General features: G+C 50.5%; 1 protein-coding gene across 3 annotated transcripts in view; it reads left to right on the forward strand.

Annotated features, from left to right (window-relative positions):
* The window catches only part of BRAF (B-Raf proto-oncogene, serine/threonine kinase), a 122,365-nt gene that overhangs the window by 17,867 nt on the left and 88,256 nt on the right, over positions 1-16,242 (forward strand). The window lies entirely within an intron of this gene.

The raw sequence follows: 16,242 nt of genomic DNA on the forward strand, positions 1-16,242 counted from the left end.
TTTCTTTCATAGGATCAGGTCACGTGCTAGTTATGCAGATATTCGCACAATGTCCTTAACTGTTAAATATAAATGTCTTCCCTGTTTAGAACATGGTTATTCTGTGGGAGTGTGAAATGGATATAATGGACGAAATACAAGTCACTGTGTTAACCTTCCTGTGCTAGATCAGGGCACTTCAATCCTGATGTGAAACTGCTTGTTCCACTCATAAGCAGATACTGATAATTGTGTAGTGGTTTTGCTCTGATTAAGTCGCATGTAAAAGTAATATGATAAGCAGTAACAAGCATAAGTTTCCAGTGGTGAAAGGGGTTAATTCATTACATTCATGTGCAACTCTAAATGACGTAAAAATAAATACATAAATATTACATAAAACACTACATTAAAAGAATATTATTTGAAGTGTTCAGTAGTTCACAAAAGTCAGTGTCCAATTTTTTATCTCTAACAGCAGGGAGAGAGGTATTTAGGGCAGAAAATGCATGATGCTAGAAAAGCCAAGAGTAATCAAAATAGATGGTCTCAATATCATAGTACAAGATGCATGGTAAGTAAACTTGCTGAATGTTGCAGTTAAGGTCAGTACAGAATTGGAAGAATTGAGATGGGCTGATATTTGGCAAATGGAATCTATAGCTGCTAAATGTAAGCCCATTCACATGGGGAGAACAAAAGTAGGAGTTCTAGACTTACTGAAGTAGAATTGGAAGAAAGTATGAGGGAAAGAACTCAATGGTATTATGGAGCAGCTGGTTGCAACTCCATAGGTAAGAGTTGTGTTGTGCATTGAAAGTAGGAGAGTCAACCTTTATTTTGTCTAGGGAGAAATACAAACTTAAAACAAATTCCCCAAATTTAGAACACTTACTCTTTGAGCACAGTGAATTTTCTGAGAATGTATAAGTAAATGTTAGTTTGTTTGCATTAAAATGAATCAAATTATTGCTTTTTAAGAAATTTAGTATCATTTGTTTCTTGCTCCTAATCTTATTGGAATAACATACTTGAAACTTACCATGATAGTTTAAATTAATTGAGATCTTTAAACTGTTTGAGGCAACTAGTTGTAATTAAGCTATGTTGTTGTTGTGTCTAATTTTTCATGGCTAGATGGGATCAGTTCAACAGCTGAGGTAACTCTCAAATGGGACCATTGTGACATCAATGCAACCAGTCCCCACCCTTCCTGTATATCTAACTTGCATGCAACAATTTTATTAGTTGTAATGGCTCAGTTGTATGAGGGAGACTGGACATGCAGTGGGGAGTTCTTGGTTAGATTATTTGCCCCAACTGTCCTTGCTCTTTAAAGAGTCTGTAGTGCAGACTAGTGAGCTAGTTATTTGCCTTTGCTCCTTTGCATGTTAAGGCAAAACTGCTGGGTGCCCAAGCACATAGGGAGCCCTTAGAGCATGGACACTGAGACTCTGGGATTGAGTTCTCATTACCTTTATTCACATAGCACTGATTTTACTAATGCAGCACTCTGATAAATCCATTGCAGTTTAAGGGCCGGATTCACCATTACACTTAGGTTGCTTTGCTCTGCTTTGGTGTACTACTCTTAAAAGTTAAAACAATAAAAAATTATTTTAACAAATTATTATAAATATCATGTGATAGCATTCTCTGTGTTTCTTGCTTGGTGTTCATATGACTTTTTTTTAAAAATGAAGAGAATTCTCAAACCAAAAAGCTGTTACATTCTCTTAACCTAAACTCCATCACATCAGTAAGTTTAAGGATAAAAATATTACAGGGATGTTGTAATTCCACCAGGAAATTCAGAGATAAGGTTACACTTAAAAGAAATCCAAATTTGTTAAGGTATGAAAATGCATATTTAATCCACCCAGATACCTCTAAGGGATGAAGACACAGGATTAAAACTGATATTTAAACGTATGAAAAAAATATCTAATCTGGGACCAGAAACACTAAAATACTTTAATCAGAATCCTATATTCCTTGCATAACATCACTGCAGGCAGAGATAAAGTTGTTTGGTTGCCTTGACTGCATTTCTGTATCTAAACATGTTAAGATTTCTTTGATCAACTTGTTTGTTTTAAGTTGGTGCAAGAGTAGTGGTTGGCCCTTACTAGCTTGTTAGAAGTTGTGGTGACACAATTGGTCTGAGACTCTAGTGTATCACAGTGCTGGATATAAAGCAGCCTGATATGCAACTAACAAAAACACATCTTGGTGTTGATTGCAGGATTGAAAGTACAAAAATGTAGAAAATATGTTCCACTGTCTGATTAGAAACCAGTATGGTTGCCAAAGTATGGAAGACAAACGTTAAGTTTCATCAAGTGCATATGAGCCAATTCAGCAGGAAATTCTCTACATATAAGATAGACTTTAGAAGGGAGATAAGGGAATACTGGTAAGTAAATTACAAGCAGCTCCACAGATGTGCATACCGTTGAGAAATCTAATAAAAATGGAAAAACAATGTGGATAACCTGTGCACCACTATCTTGCCCGTTGCTCAGGCCCTTACCAGGGTGCCATCTTCAAATCAGACCTCCTTTGGTTTTCACGACCAGACTGTCTAAATCTTGCAGATTCTTTTTGCGTGGCATACCTAAAATATGCCCTTCCTATCCATCTGCACAGCTAAAACTCTTGTCCAGGTGTTGATCCTATAATGTGTAAGGTTTCAGAGTAACAGCCGTGTTAGTCTGTATTCTCAAAAAGAAAAGGAGTACTTGTGGCACCTTAGAGACTAACCAATTTATTTGAGCATGAGCTTTCGTGAGCTACAGCTCACTTCATCGGATGCATACTGTGGAAATTGCAGAAGACATTATATACACAGACACCATGAAACAATACCTCCTCCCACCCCACTCTCCTGCTGGTAATAGCTTATCCAAACATGCCACACACATTGTGGGGAGAGTGGTCAGTTTGGATGAGCTATTACCAGCAGGAGAGTGAGTTTGTGTGTGTATGGGGGTGGGGGAGTGAGAAAACCTGGATTTGTGCTGGAAATGGCCCACCTTGATTTTCATGCAGGTTGTAAGGAGAGTGGTCACTTTGGATAGGCTATTACCAGCAGGAGAGTGAGTTTGTGTGTGTGTGGTTTTTGGAGGGGGGTGAGAGAACCTGGATTTCTGCAGGAAATGGCCCACCTTGATTATCATACACATTGTGAAGAGAGTGCTCACTTTGGGCTATTACCAGCAAGAGAGTGAGTTTGTCTGTGGGGGGGCGGAGGGTGAGAGAACCTGGATTTGTGCTGGAAATGGTCCAACTTGATGATCACTTTAGATAAGCTATTACCAGCAGGAGAGTGGGGTGGGAGGAGGTATTGTTTCATGGTGTCTGTGTATATAATGTCTTCTGCAATTTCCACAGTATGCATCCGATGAAGTGAGCTGTAGCTCACGAAAGCTCATGCTCAAATAAATTGGTTAGTCTCTAAGGTGCTACAAGTACTCCTTTTCTTCTTATGTGTAAATTACTGCAACATCCTTTTCTGTCCTTGACAAATGCAATCTTGCCTCATTCCTATCTATTCGGAATGCTCCTGCAAATTACTTTTCTTAGCCCATCACTTTGACCATGTCAACCCTTTCTTTGCATCTCTTTTTCTATTGAATCAAACCTAAGATACATGTCTTTGCTTTCAAGGCCCTTCGTGGCCTGCCCTCACCTTTCTTGTCTTCTCATTCACTATCAAGATGTGTACTTTGCCTTAGACTGACCCATGATGCCAGCCTCCATAGCCCACATGTTAAATTTTCATACAAGCACCTGTCATACATGCTTCCTCACATGCAGCCCCTCATGCATGGGAGGAACTCCCCATGAACATCTGCAAAACTAACTTACTGTCTTCCTTCAAAACCCTCCTTAAAACTCTATTTCTTTGTACTTTCCATCGGACTGTATCTGTCCATTGTCTCTTGTCTGATGCTTAGTGTGCCCTTTGTTGGGATGCCATGAACTTAGTTACAATTGTTGAGCACTGCTAGGGAAAAACTGCTTCAGTGTTGAGCAGTGAAAGATGTGGAAACATGCAAAACATCTTTCTGGGGACTAAAACACAACTTACTTAAAAAAAAAATCAAACTGTTTTTAAAAAGTGATACAACTGGCAGTTGCTGCTGGCTCCTCTTGATCCAACAAGTGACTGTAAAAAAGGGAATGGTGGCTACTTACACAAAAACAAAACAAAAATTCAATTGTTGCCACCAAGCACATATGTTTTGTGTGTAACATGCTCAGGAATGAAAACTCAGGCAGGGAGACAACCCTTAACCCTCATCAAACATTTGCAGATATGCTCCTCAGAACACTTGCAGTGAGTCTACAGAGAGCAGTGGTGGCCATTTTTGTTTCCAGCTGCTCCTGGGCGGGGCCAAAGCTCTTCATTGCAAAGAGTATAGATGCCTGTAAAAGCAACTGGAAACAAACAGGAAGCAGCGTCTGTCCCTTTGCTGGAGTCCACTGCTACTTGGAGGAAGAGAGGAAACTGGAGACGCTGCCAAGTACTAGCGCAGTCCGCAGGAGAAGAATGTTGAGATGACAATGTAGTGAAGCGTTGGGGCAGCATGTCAAGGGGAGAAGGGAGCTAAGAGAATGTCTACGCAACCTACAAGAGCAAGCCTCTCAACCTGGGTTGACAGCCCACCCTTCTCTCTAGGTTTTAGTGCTGGAGCTTCAATCTGAGCTGCAGTTTCAAAGTGCTGTCTACAGAACTATATTTAGAGCTCTAGTGGCAGCCTTGCGAACCCAAGTCTTTTGTCCTGGGCTCGGAGGCTCACGCCCATGGGCTGTGTGGATATACCGTAAGTGACAGGAACATGTGTTGGGGGCAAAAAGGAACATAGCTGCAGAGAAACTTGCAGGGGAGTGGGGAAGGCAGAAGAGGGAGAGGTGAAATGAAGAACAAAAAATACAACATGATTAACTGTTGTGACAAAGTTCCTCCTCTGCCTTGGTGGGTCTTGCGCTTATTGGCGAATTTGCTCGCCTCGGAGCTTCACGGCAGCTCTGTTTGGCCGTTTTCGTGAACCCACGGTTCAGGTCAACTCTTCCTGTGTCTGACCAGGAGTTGGGAGGATTTGGGGGGAATCTGGGCCCACCCTCTACTCCGGGTTTCAGCCCAGCGCCCTGTGGAATGCAGCTGTCTAGAGTGCCTCCTGGAACAGCTGTGCGACAGCTACAACTCCCTGGGCTACTTCCCCATGGCTTCCTCCTAACACCTTCTTTATCCTCACCATAGGACCTTCCTCCTGGTGTCTGATGATGCTTGTACTCCTCAGTCCTCCAACAGCACACACTCTCACTCTCAGCTCCTAGTGCCTCTTGCTCCCAGCTCTACACATGCGCACCATAAACTGAAATGAGCTCCTTTTTAAACCCAGGTGCCCTGATTAGCCTGCCTTAATTGATTCTAGCAGTTTCTTCATTGGCTACAGGTGTTCTAATCAGCCTGTCTTAATTGTTTCCAGAAGGTTCCTGATTGTTCTGGAACCTTCCCTGTTGGAGGACGGGACCGTCCTTCGCTTGCTCCTCAGCTATCTGCTTTCTTTTCTTTCCTAAAGTCCCCTGGCCTGGATTTTTCTTACTTTTGGACCCTGCCTTAGTCGTCCCCTCCCCCCCCCCCCCAACCGGGCCAGACGCTTTGCTGATTTGGTTTGATTTTCTGTTTTTTTTTGCTTTTTTTTGATTGTTGATAAGCTGCCATCTTGCAGCCAGCACCACCACCCCCCCTCGCCTGCTTTCGGGCGCAGCTATTTGTCTTAGCTGAACCCCCGGAGGAGGGGGGGAAGATTGCCGATTTTGCTCTCCGGAGGGGGGAGTGAAAGCCCCCAGACCCAGCCGCTTTGCTGGCAGCTCGGACTATCTCTACAACATTCTTAGCATGCCGGAAGCCTTGGAACACAGCCAACACGGCCGGAGAAGAAGGATTTCAGAAGACAGGAGAAATAATTTAAGAAGCTACGAATCATCGTGAAGGGGGCCGTAAGACTGAGTAATTTTTCGAATTCTACTCTTGTGGGGGGGAGTTTGACTGTGTTTTAATTGCATTTGTGGCGGCACAGGGGGTGTGGCAATAAGCTGCCCCCCTGATCCATTAGTGCCCCCCACCCCCCCCCACCATTACTACAACTGTCACGGCCCCCCCGCCGCTTCGTCCCTGCTGGCAATCTGCCATCCGCCTTCGGATCCAGCTGTTTGCTTTGAACTTTGCCTTTCGGACCGGACATAACAGCCGACCAAACGAGACTCTTTGGACAAACGTGTGTGGGTTTGCACCCCCCCCCCCCGGATTGCTTAGTTTATAGCCTGCCCCTATTATTGGATTTCCCCCCCCCTTGTCCACCCCATTTGGTATTCCCCCCCTCCCCCCTCCTGCAATCTAGTAGGGAGGAGTGGTTAATCTGCTTCCCCCCCCCTTCTCCTTCCGGTGTTTCCCCGTCCCTTCCTGCTTACAATGGCGGGGAATGAGAGAGGCGAGGCCCCTTTCATAAATTTAGCTGTTTCTCCCCCACCCCCCCCCGCCCAACCCCCAACCTTGCCCCCCCCCCCACCACGATTGTTAAAATACTTGCCACCGCCCCTGCTGGGGCACCGGCAGCAGGAGGTACCGGAGTGATTACTGCTGCTGCTACGCCCCCTGCCCCCTCAGGTTTTAGGAATCCCCTGCCAGCTGGCCGCAAAAGCCAGGGCAGGCAGAAAGGAAAGGGCCCCGCTAAAACATCTGGGCCCTCCATGGCAGGGGCGGCCCCCACAACCGTGGCCTCGTCATCGACCGCGGCACCCCTCCCCGCAATTCCCTCCACCAGCTCTGCATATGTCCCCCCCCCCCGGCCCCCAGGACGTATGCTCGGGCGGTGGCAGGCTCCCCCCTGCCTGCCGCCTCGTCATCTCGCCCACCCACTGCCTCCGCTACCCTCACCAGCAGTCGGGGCCCTTTTCCCGCCTTGACCAGGAAGCACGGTGTCCGTTGCCTCCTGGTGCCCGCCTCACCCCACGTGGAGGCATACGTGCAGGCGTTGGCGAAGGTGGTGGGACCCACGGCTATTGTGGCGGCCTCCAAGATGTATGGGAAGGTCGTTTTTTTCTTAGCTACGGAGACTGCCGCCCAAGAGGCGGTGGAGAGGGGCCTGGCAGTGGGGGGGTGTTTGTCCCCCTAGAGCCGCTAGAAGACCTGGGTGTTCGCCTCGTCCTCACCTCCGTTCCCCCCTTTTTACCCAATGCTGCCCTGTTACCCGCTCTCTCCGCCCTGGGGAAACTTACCTCTGTCATCAGCCCTCTCCCGTTGGGCTGCAAGGACCCCACCCTCCGTCACGTCCTTTCTTTCCGCCGGCAAGTGCAGTTTCTACCGCCGGCGGGGGTGCGTGACGGGGAGGCGCTCGAGGGGTCCTTCCTAGTCCCCTACCAGGGAGCCCGCTATCGGGTCTTTTACTCCACCGGAGAGGCCTGGTGCTACCTCTGCCGCTCGGCCGGGCATGTCCGCAGAGACTGCCCTTTGGCCCGGAGGGGAGGGGCACCTGAGACCCCCGAGACCCGGCAGGATATCGGCCCCGTTGTTGCTGACGCCCCTGGCTGCCCAGCACCTGAAACCAACCCTCCTCCTACTCAATCCATCGCTGCTCCTGCCCGGGCCCAGGAGACTTCTTCCCTACTACGCCCTGGCGAGCAAGGGAGTCCCACCCTTGCTATTACCACTTCAGCAGAGCCTATGGAGGAGGGTGCAACAAAGATATTATCGGGCATAGGAGAGGGCCCACCCCAAGGAGAACCCCCCGCCTCCTCATGCTGCCTCACCGCTGCCCCCCCGAACCCCTGAACCATCGCCTCCGCCCCCGACACGACCCCTACTAACCAGCCCCCAGACGACGCTATGGAGGGCTGGAACCTAGTCCAGGGGAAACGGAGCAAGCGGAAGGCTCGAGCTCCGCTGCATCCATCCGACGCGGAAGCCCCCCGGAAGACCAGGAAGGGAGGCACTGACATCGAGCCCTCCGCTACGACCACAAGTGAGGTCCATCCGCTGGTGTCGGGAGGGGAAGACAGAATGGCTTTGGAGGGCAGAACTCCCCCTCCACGGGAGACCCTCCCCTCCGAGACCCCTGAGGACGCCCCTTCTGCCCGGATACCATCCAAACCCCCCGCGAACCCCGAGGCGACCGCTGAGGCGGGCCCTAGAGGAGAGGCCCCCGGGGTAGCAGGCGTTGGCCTCTCCTCCGTGTACGCGGAGATTGAGGCCCTAGATTTGACCCCGGTCACCCAGGGAGAGGATGATCTACTCCCGGCTGGCGTCGGGCTGGGCAACCTCACCCCAGCCCCTCTTTCCCCATGCTTCCTCCCCCTGATTGCCTTCCCGGGCGAGCACCCTGCAGAAGGTGGTCCACCACCTGATGCCACGGCCGCCAAGACCACCGCGGAGCCAGCGCCTAGCATTACTGGGAGCCCCCTCCCTTACCTCTTAACCCTCGACTCTGCTCAGGAGGCACCTTCCTTCAGCTGCTTGCCTCCTGAATCTCAGAGCCTTACCTCTGCTTCTGCCCCCACCCAGTTTACCCCCTCCTGCAATGCTCCTGCCGCCCCTGGGGTTGTTTTTTTTCCCGCCTTTTGCAGATTCCCCCCAGGGAGCAGTCTTTGCACTTTCTAGTTGCGACCCATTAGGAGTTGCAATTTTTTCCCCCGCCATCCCCTTCCACCCCAAGGCATGAAATGGATTTAATAACCCCAGCTTGTCAGACGCCCCATCGGTGGTCCGCAGCCTGCCTACCCGCCTTAGCGGACCTCGAGACTGTATTAAGAGCCCCACCGGGGAATACCCCGGGAACCGTAACCCCACCCCCCCATGAGCTGCGGCATGCACTACGGAAGTTCTTAGAACACACCCGTGGTGCCCGCCATAAGGTACAGCTAGCTCTTCAGCTCTGGGGGGACTTTGAGCAAATTTTTCAGGCCACAAGGGCCCTTATAAAGGAGGGCAGAGGGCAAGGCAGGCGCGGTGCTGCGGCCTACGAGCAGGCCCGCAACTTCCAAAGCGATCTACTCATCTACGAGATGGGTCACGGGTTGCTGCGCAACCCGCCGGGGGCCACAAACACCCCTGCCACCGAGAAACCTCCACCCCACCAGCCCTCCGCATGATGCCTTTTCTTATTGCAACCTTGAATACCAGGGGCTGTAGGATGGCTCTCCGCAGGTCCCAGGTGCTCCCTTACCTTCGGGAAGGGGGGTACTCTGTAGTTTTCCTGCAGGAGACCCATACAGACCCGACCTTTGAGGACAGGTGGCGGCTGGAGTAGGGGGACGGGGTCTACTTTAGCCACTTCACGACTTGGCAAGCTGGAGTGGCGACCCTGTTCTCCCCCACCCTACGGCCCGAGGTGCTAGGGGTCACTGAGGTCGTGCCGGGCCACCTGCTGCACCTTCGAGTCCGTATGGAGGGGCTCGTGGTTAACCTTGTTAATATCTATGCCCCACAAATGAGCCCAAAGTGGCCACAATTTTACCAGCGGGTGTCCGGCTTTCTCGGCACCCTAGATTCGCACGAGTGCCTGGTCCTGGGAGGGGACTTTAACACCACCCTCGAGGAACAGGACCGCTCAGGCGCCGAGCCGAGCCCGGCTGCCGCGAATATTCTCCGGGGAATAGTTGAATATCACTCCCTAGTGGACGTCTGGCGTGACCATCACCCAGATGACACCTCCACGTTCACTTTTGTCCGGGTGGAGGCCCATCGGTCACACCACTCTCGGTTGGACCGTATTTATTTATCCCATTTCCATCTTTCACAGGCCCACTCCTCCACCATTCGGCCGGCCCCATTTTCCGACCATCATTTAGTTACTATAATGGTCTCCCTCCGTGCAGAGAGACCGGGGCCGGCCTATTGGCACTTTAATAATAGCCTGTTGGAGGACGAGAGCTTCGTGACGTCCTTCCGGGAGTTTTGGCTCACCTGGCGAGAGCAGTGGCGTGCCTTTCCCTCGGTGCGGAGATGGTGGGATCTAGGGAAGGTCCGCGCCAAGCTCTTCTGCCGTGACTACACTCGGGGCACCAGCCGACGGAGAAATGCGGCGATAGAGCAGTTGGAACGGGAGGTCTTGGAGCTGGAGAGGCGCCTGGCCGCCGACCCCGAGGACCCGTCCCTCTGCGGAGCGTGCCGGGAGAAGCGGGAGGAGCTTCGGGCCCTCGAGGACCACCGGGCCCGAGGTGTCTTCGTCCGGTCCCGCATCCGCCTCCTTCGGGAGATGGACCGCGGCTCCCGCTTCTTCTATGCCCTGGAGAAAACGAGGGGGGCCAAGAAGCACGTCACCTGCCTTCTAGCGGAAGACGGCACCCCCCTCACGGATCCGGAGGAGATGTGTGGGAGGGCCCGCGACTTCTACACAAGCCTTTTCTCCCCGGATCCGACCGATCCTGGCGCTTGCGGGGTGCTCTGGGAGGACCTCCCCACGGTCAGCGTGGGCGACCGAGAGCGGCTAGAGCTGCCTCTCACCCTGGCCGAGTTCTCGGAAGCCCTCCGCTGCATGCCCACCAATAAATCTCCGGGCATGGACGGGCTGACCGTGGAGTTTTACCGCGCGTTCTGGGACATCCTCGGCCCAGACCTAGTTACTGTCTGGGCTGAGTCCTTGCAGGACGGGATCCTCCCTCTGTCGTGCAGGCGAGCGGTGCTCGCCTTGCTGCCGAAGAAGGGGGACCTCCGCGATTTACGAAACTGGCGTCCCGTCTCACTCCTTAGCACGGATTACAAAATCATAGCGAAAGCAATTTCGCTGCGGCTAGGGTCTGTGATGGCGGACGTGATCCACCCAGACCAGACCTATACTGTCCCAGGTCGCAGCATTTTTGACAACCTATTTCTAGTCCGAGACCTTTTGGAACTCGGGCGGAGAGATGGTCTGTCGTTCGCCCTCCTGTCCCTTGATCAGGAGAAGGCGTTCGATAGAGTAGACCATGGGTACCTCCTGAGCACTCTGCAGGCGTTTGGATTCGGACCTCAGTTTGTGAGTTTTCTCCGGGTGCTGTATGCCTCCACGGAGTGTTTGGTTAGGCTCAACTGGACCCTGACCGAACCGGTCAGCTTCGGGCAAGGAGTGCGACAAGGGTGCACCCTCTCGGACCAGCTGTACGCTCTTGCGATCGAGCCTTTCCTCTGTCTCCTCCGCAGGAGGTTGACGGGGTTGGTGCTGCGGGAGCCGGAGCTGCGGCTGGTCCTGTCGGCGTACGCTGATGACGTACTTCTCGTGGTCCAGGACCCGGGCGACCTGGCGCGAGTGGAGGCATGCCAGGCCATCTATTCGGCAGCCTCCTCCGCCTGAGTCAACTGGGTCAAGAGCTCTGGCTTGGCGGTGGGGGACTGGCGGCAGGTAAGCTCCCTCCCACCCGCGCTTCAGACCATCCGGTGGAGCACGGGTCCCCGCTCTATCTCGGCGTTTACCTTTCCGCCACGCACCCTTCCCCGCCGGAGAACTGGCAAAATTTGGAGGGCGGGGTGATGGAGCGGATCCGGAAATGGACAGGGCTACTCCGATGTCTCTCCCTCCGAGGGAGAGCACTGGTGCTTAACCAACTAGTCCTGTCCACGCTCTGGTACTGGCTCAACACCCTGGCCCCAGCCCCGGGTTTCCTGACCCACCTCCGGAGATTGATTCTAGAGTTCTTTTGGTCGGGAATGCACTGGGCCCCTGTTGGAGTTCTTCATTTACCCCCTGAAGGAAGGAGGACAGGGCCTGAAGTGTCTGTACACTCAGGTCCGCGTTTTCCGCCTCCAGGCCCTGCAGAGGCTCCTTTACAGTGCAGGTAGTTCGACGTGGAGCATACTGGCGCACGCCTTCCTGCGCCGCTTCCAAGGGCTCCGATACGACCGGCAGCTCTTTTACCTTTGTCCGAGAGGTTTTCCGCAAGACCTCTCCGGACTGCCGGTCTTCTACCAGGACCTCCTCCGGACCTGGAAACTGTTTTTAACGACCAGGTCCGTGGCAGCCACTGCGGGAGCAGATCTCCTCACGGAGCCCCTGCTACACAACCCCCAACTCCGTGTGCAGGTGGCGGAGTCCCGCTCGGTGCGCCAGAGGTTGGTCTTGGCGGAAGTCACGAAGGTCGGAGACCTCCTGGACTACGACCGGAGGGACTGGCTGGATCCCCTGACGCTCGCTCGGCGCATGGGGCTCTCCAGCCCTCGTACTCCCCGGCGCGTACTTCAGGAGGTGAAGGCCGCCTTGACCCCCGCTGCTCGGGCTTATGTCAACCGAGCCTTGCGCGAGGGCGCACCACGCCCATCCTCTACCCCGGGCCCGCCGGACCTTTCCATTGGGCCCCTACCCTGCCGATCCCGACAAACCCCTCACCCTTTCACTGCGAGCCGGCTACATGAACTGCAGCCGGTCAGTTTTCAACTTGCACCACGGAAATATTTGTATACACTCACACTTCACACCCTTCACGCCCACACCCTGGTGTCCCGCCCCGACACAAAGTGGCGGGACCTCCTGCCACCTTTGGAGGGTGAGCAACCTCGGTGGGCCAGCCTGTATTCCACCTTGGTCCCGAGGCCCGTCGGAGACATCAGTTGGCGGCTCCTTCACGGAGCTGTGAGCACGGGCGTGTTTTTGACACGGTTTACTTCCATCCCGGATACTTGCCCTTTTTGTAATGTGAGGGAAACCCTGGCGCACGTCTATTTAGAGTGTGCCAGACTGCAGCCCCTTTTTCGGCTCCTCACAAATATTCTATTGCGCTTCTGGCTTCATTTTTCCCCCCACCTCTTTATCTATACACTCCCCATCCATGGCCCCACAAAATCGCGGGATCTCCTGGTTAACCTCCTCCTAGCTTTGGCAAAAACAGCCATTTATAAAACCAGAGAGAGGAGGTTGGCCCATGAAACGTCCTGCGATTGTAGGGCCTTTTTCCTATCCTCAGTACATTCATGTATCCGGGCGGAGTTCCTCTGGGCGGCGTCCACCGACTCCCTTGGCACCTTTGAAGAGCGGTGGGCGCTGTCCGGGGTTCTCTGCTCGGTGACCCCATCCGGTTCCCTCCGTCTAACCCTTTGCTAGGAGGGCCCTATAATACGTGGGTGTCTACCCCCCCCACCCCCAAACTGCCCACCCCGCAGCCGTGCCCATCTTGCCGGGCACTCTCGGGGGGGGGGGGGGGGATAATCAGTGACACTGGGTGCGGCACTAGGTAACTCGAGGGGGTGGAAGACCACGAGTGTCGAGGAAGCCCCCCCGCTCTAGGCCACCAGGTAACTCAGGAGGGTGGAAGACCAAGCCCCCCTGCTCTGGGCCCAGGCTAGCCTGAACACTTCTCCCTCCTGAAAGCTGCTGTGTAATACCTTCTGTTTGCGTTGTTTTGTTGCATACTTTGATTTGGTTCTTGGTAATTCTTGTAATTGTCACAATAAAATTTTTTTTCTGTTTCAATAAAAAAAAAAAAAAAAAAAACCTTCCCTGTTACCTTAACCTGGGGCTAATATATCTGCCTTCTATCACCCTCCTGTAGCGCACTCTTGTCCCTGTTGTTCATTAGTTGTCCCCCGTAATTGTTTGGTTTTCCAGGTCCTGTGGACCCCCTTCTTAGGCTGGGGGAGGATCCTTTAGCAGTGGGTGGGCTTCGCCCACTTCCTGGATCCCAATAAGGGATCACTCTCCTGTAACCATCTGGCCCGACCCTGTCACACTGTCCCAAAAATAAAACACGTGTCTTGTTAGAAAGCCAAAACAACATTAAATATTTCTAACAAGTCTTCTGTATAAATGATTGCTGTATGTAATCTATCAACTTAAGTATCACCCAATGTTCTCTAACATGGTTGTAACGGGGCTCTTCTGTCCATACAGCCTACATGGAAAAAACCAGTTTTGGGTACAACCATGTTTAAACATAAAATTAACCCTCATCTACACTACAAAGATCATTTCACACCATCTCAGGTTTTTCTCAAATTCTCTTTACATAACCCCTCATATTAGGGCACAGTTTTTCCCAGATTCAGCAGGTACTCTACATAAGAACGGCCATACAGGGTCAGATCAATGGTTCATCTCGCCCAGTATCCTGTCTTCCGACAGTGGCCAATGCCAGGTGCTTCAGAGGGAATAAACAGACCAGATAATCATTAAGTACTCCATCCTGTGTCGCCCATTTTCAACTTCTGGCAAACAGAGGCTAGGGACACTTCAGAGCATGGTTTTGTATCCCTGCCCATCCTGGCTAATAGCCATTGATGGACCTATCCTCCAGTAACTTATCTAGTTCTTTTTTGAACCCTGTTATAGTTTTGGCCTTCACAACATCATCTGGCAAAGAATTCCACAGGTTGATTGTGCATTGTGTGAAGAAATACTTCCTTTTGTTTTTGTTTTTAAACCTGCAGCTTATTAATTTCATTTGATGACCCCTAGTTCTTGTGTTATGAGAAGGAGTAAATAACACTTCCTTATTTACCAGTCATGATTTTATAGACCTCTATCACATCCCCCCTTAGTCGTCTCTTTTCTAAGTTGAAAAGTCGCAGTCTTATTAACCTCTCCTTATATGAAAGCTGTTCCATACCCCTAATCATTTTTGTTGCCCTTTTCTGAAACTTTTCCAATTCCAATATGTCATTTTTTGAGAGGGAACAACCAGATCTGCATGCAGTATTCAAGATGTGGGTGTACTATGGATTTATATAGAGGCAATATGATATTGTCTCTTTTCTCTCCCTTTCCTAATGAGTCACAACATTCTATTAGCTTTTTTTGACTGCCGCTGCACACTGAGTGGATGCTTTCAGATAATTATCCATGTTAACGCCTAAATCTCTTTTTCACATGGTAACAGCTAATTTAGACCCCCCCCCCATCATTTTATATGTATAGTTGGGATTATGTTTTCTAATGTGCATTACTTGTCATTTATCAACATTGAATTTCATCTGCCATTTTGTTGCCCATTCACCCAGTTTAGCGAGATCCCCTTGTAACTCTTAGGTAAGCCACGGGGCATGGGTCACTTGCTGGAGGATTCTCTGCTCCTTGAAGTCTTTAAACCACGATTTGAGGACTTCAATAGCTCAGACATAGGTGAGAGGTTTTTCGCAGGAGTGGTGGGTGAAATTCTGTGGCCTGCGTTGTGCAGGAGATCAGACTAGATGATCATAATGGTCCCTTCTGACCTAAATATTTATGAATCAAAGCAGACTGCTATCTTGAGTAGTTTTGTATCATTTGAAAATTTTGCCACCTCACTGTTTACCCCCTTTTCCAGATCATTTATGAATAGGACTGGTCCCAGTACAGACTCCTGGAGGACATCACTATTTACTTCTCTGCATTCTGAAAACTGACCATTTAGTTCGATCTTTTAATCAGTTACCGATCCAGGAGAGGACCTTCCCTCTTATCCCATGTCAGCTTACTTTGCTTAAGAGCCTTTAATGAGGGATCTTGTCAAAGGCTTTCTGAAAATCTAAGTACACTATATCCACTGGATCACCCTTCTCCACATGCTTGTTGACCGCCTCCAAGAATTCTAGTAGATTAGCGAGGCATGATTTCCCTTAACAAAAAACATGTTGGCTCTTCCCCAACAAATCGTGTTCATCTATGTGTCTGATAGTTCTGTCCTTAATTATAGTTTCAGCTAGTTTGCCTGGTACTGAAGTTAGGCTCATCGGCCTGTAATTGCTGGGATCACCTCTGGAGGCCTTTTTAAAAATTGGTGTCAAGTTAGTTATCCTTGAGTCATTTGGTGCAGGAGCTAATTTAAATGATAGGTTACATACCACAGTTCTGCAATTTCATATTTGAGTTCCTTTAAAACTCTTGGGTGAATACCATCTGGTCCTGGTGGCTTATTACTTTTTTGTATTTTATCAATTTATTCCAATACCTCGTCTAATGACACCTTAGTCTGGGCCAGTTCTTAAGATTAGTGACCTAAAAAGAATGGCTTAGGTTTGTGAATCTCCCTCAAATTCTCAGCCATGAAGACCGATGCAAAGAATTCATTTAGTTTCTCTGGAATGGCCTTATCTTCCTTGAGTGCTCCTTTAGCATCTTGATTGTCCAGTGGCCCCACTGGTTTAGCAGGCTTCTTGCTTCTGATATACTTAAATTTTTTTTGCTGTTACTTTTTGAGTCTTTGGCTAGTTGTTCTTCAAATTCTTTTTAGGCCTTCCTAATTATATTTTTATACTTCAATTGCCAGAGTTTATGCTCCTTTCTATTTTCCTCAACAGGATTTAACTTCCACTTT

Source organism: Natator depressus, chromosome 1 (genome assembly GCF_965152275.1).
Source record: "Natator depressus isolate rNatDep1 chromosome 1, rNatDep2.hap1, whole genome shotgun sequence".
NCBI lineage: Eukaryota > Metazoa > Chordata > Testudines > Cheloniidae > Natator > Natator depressus.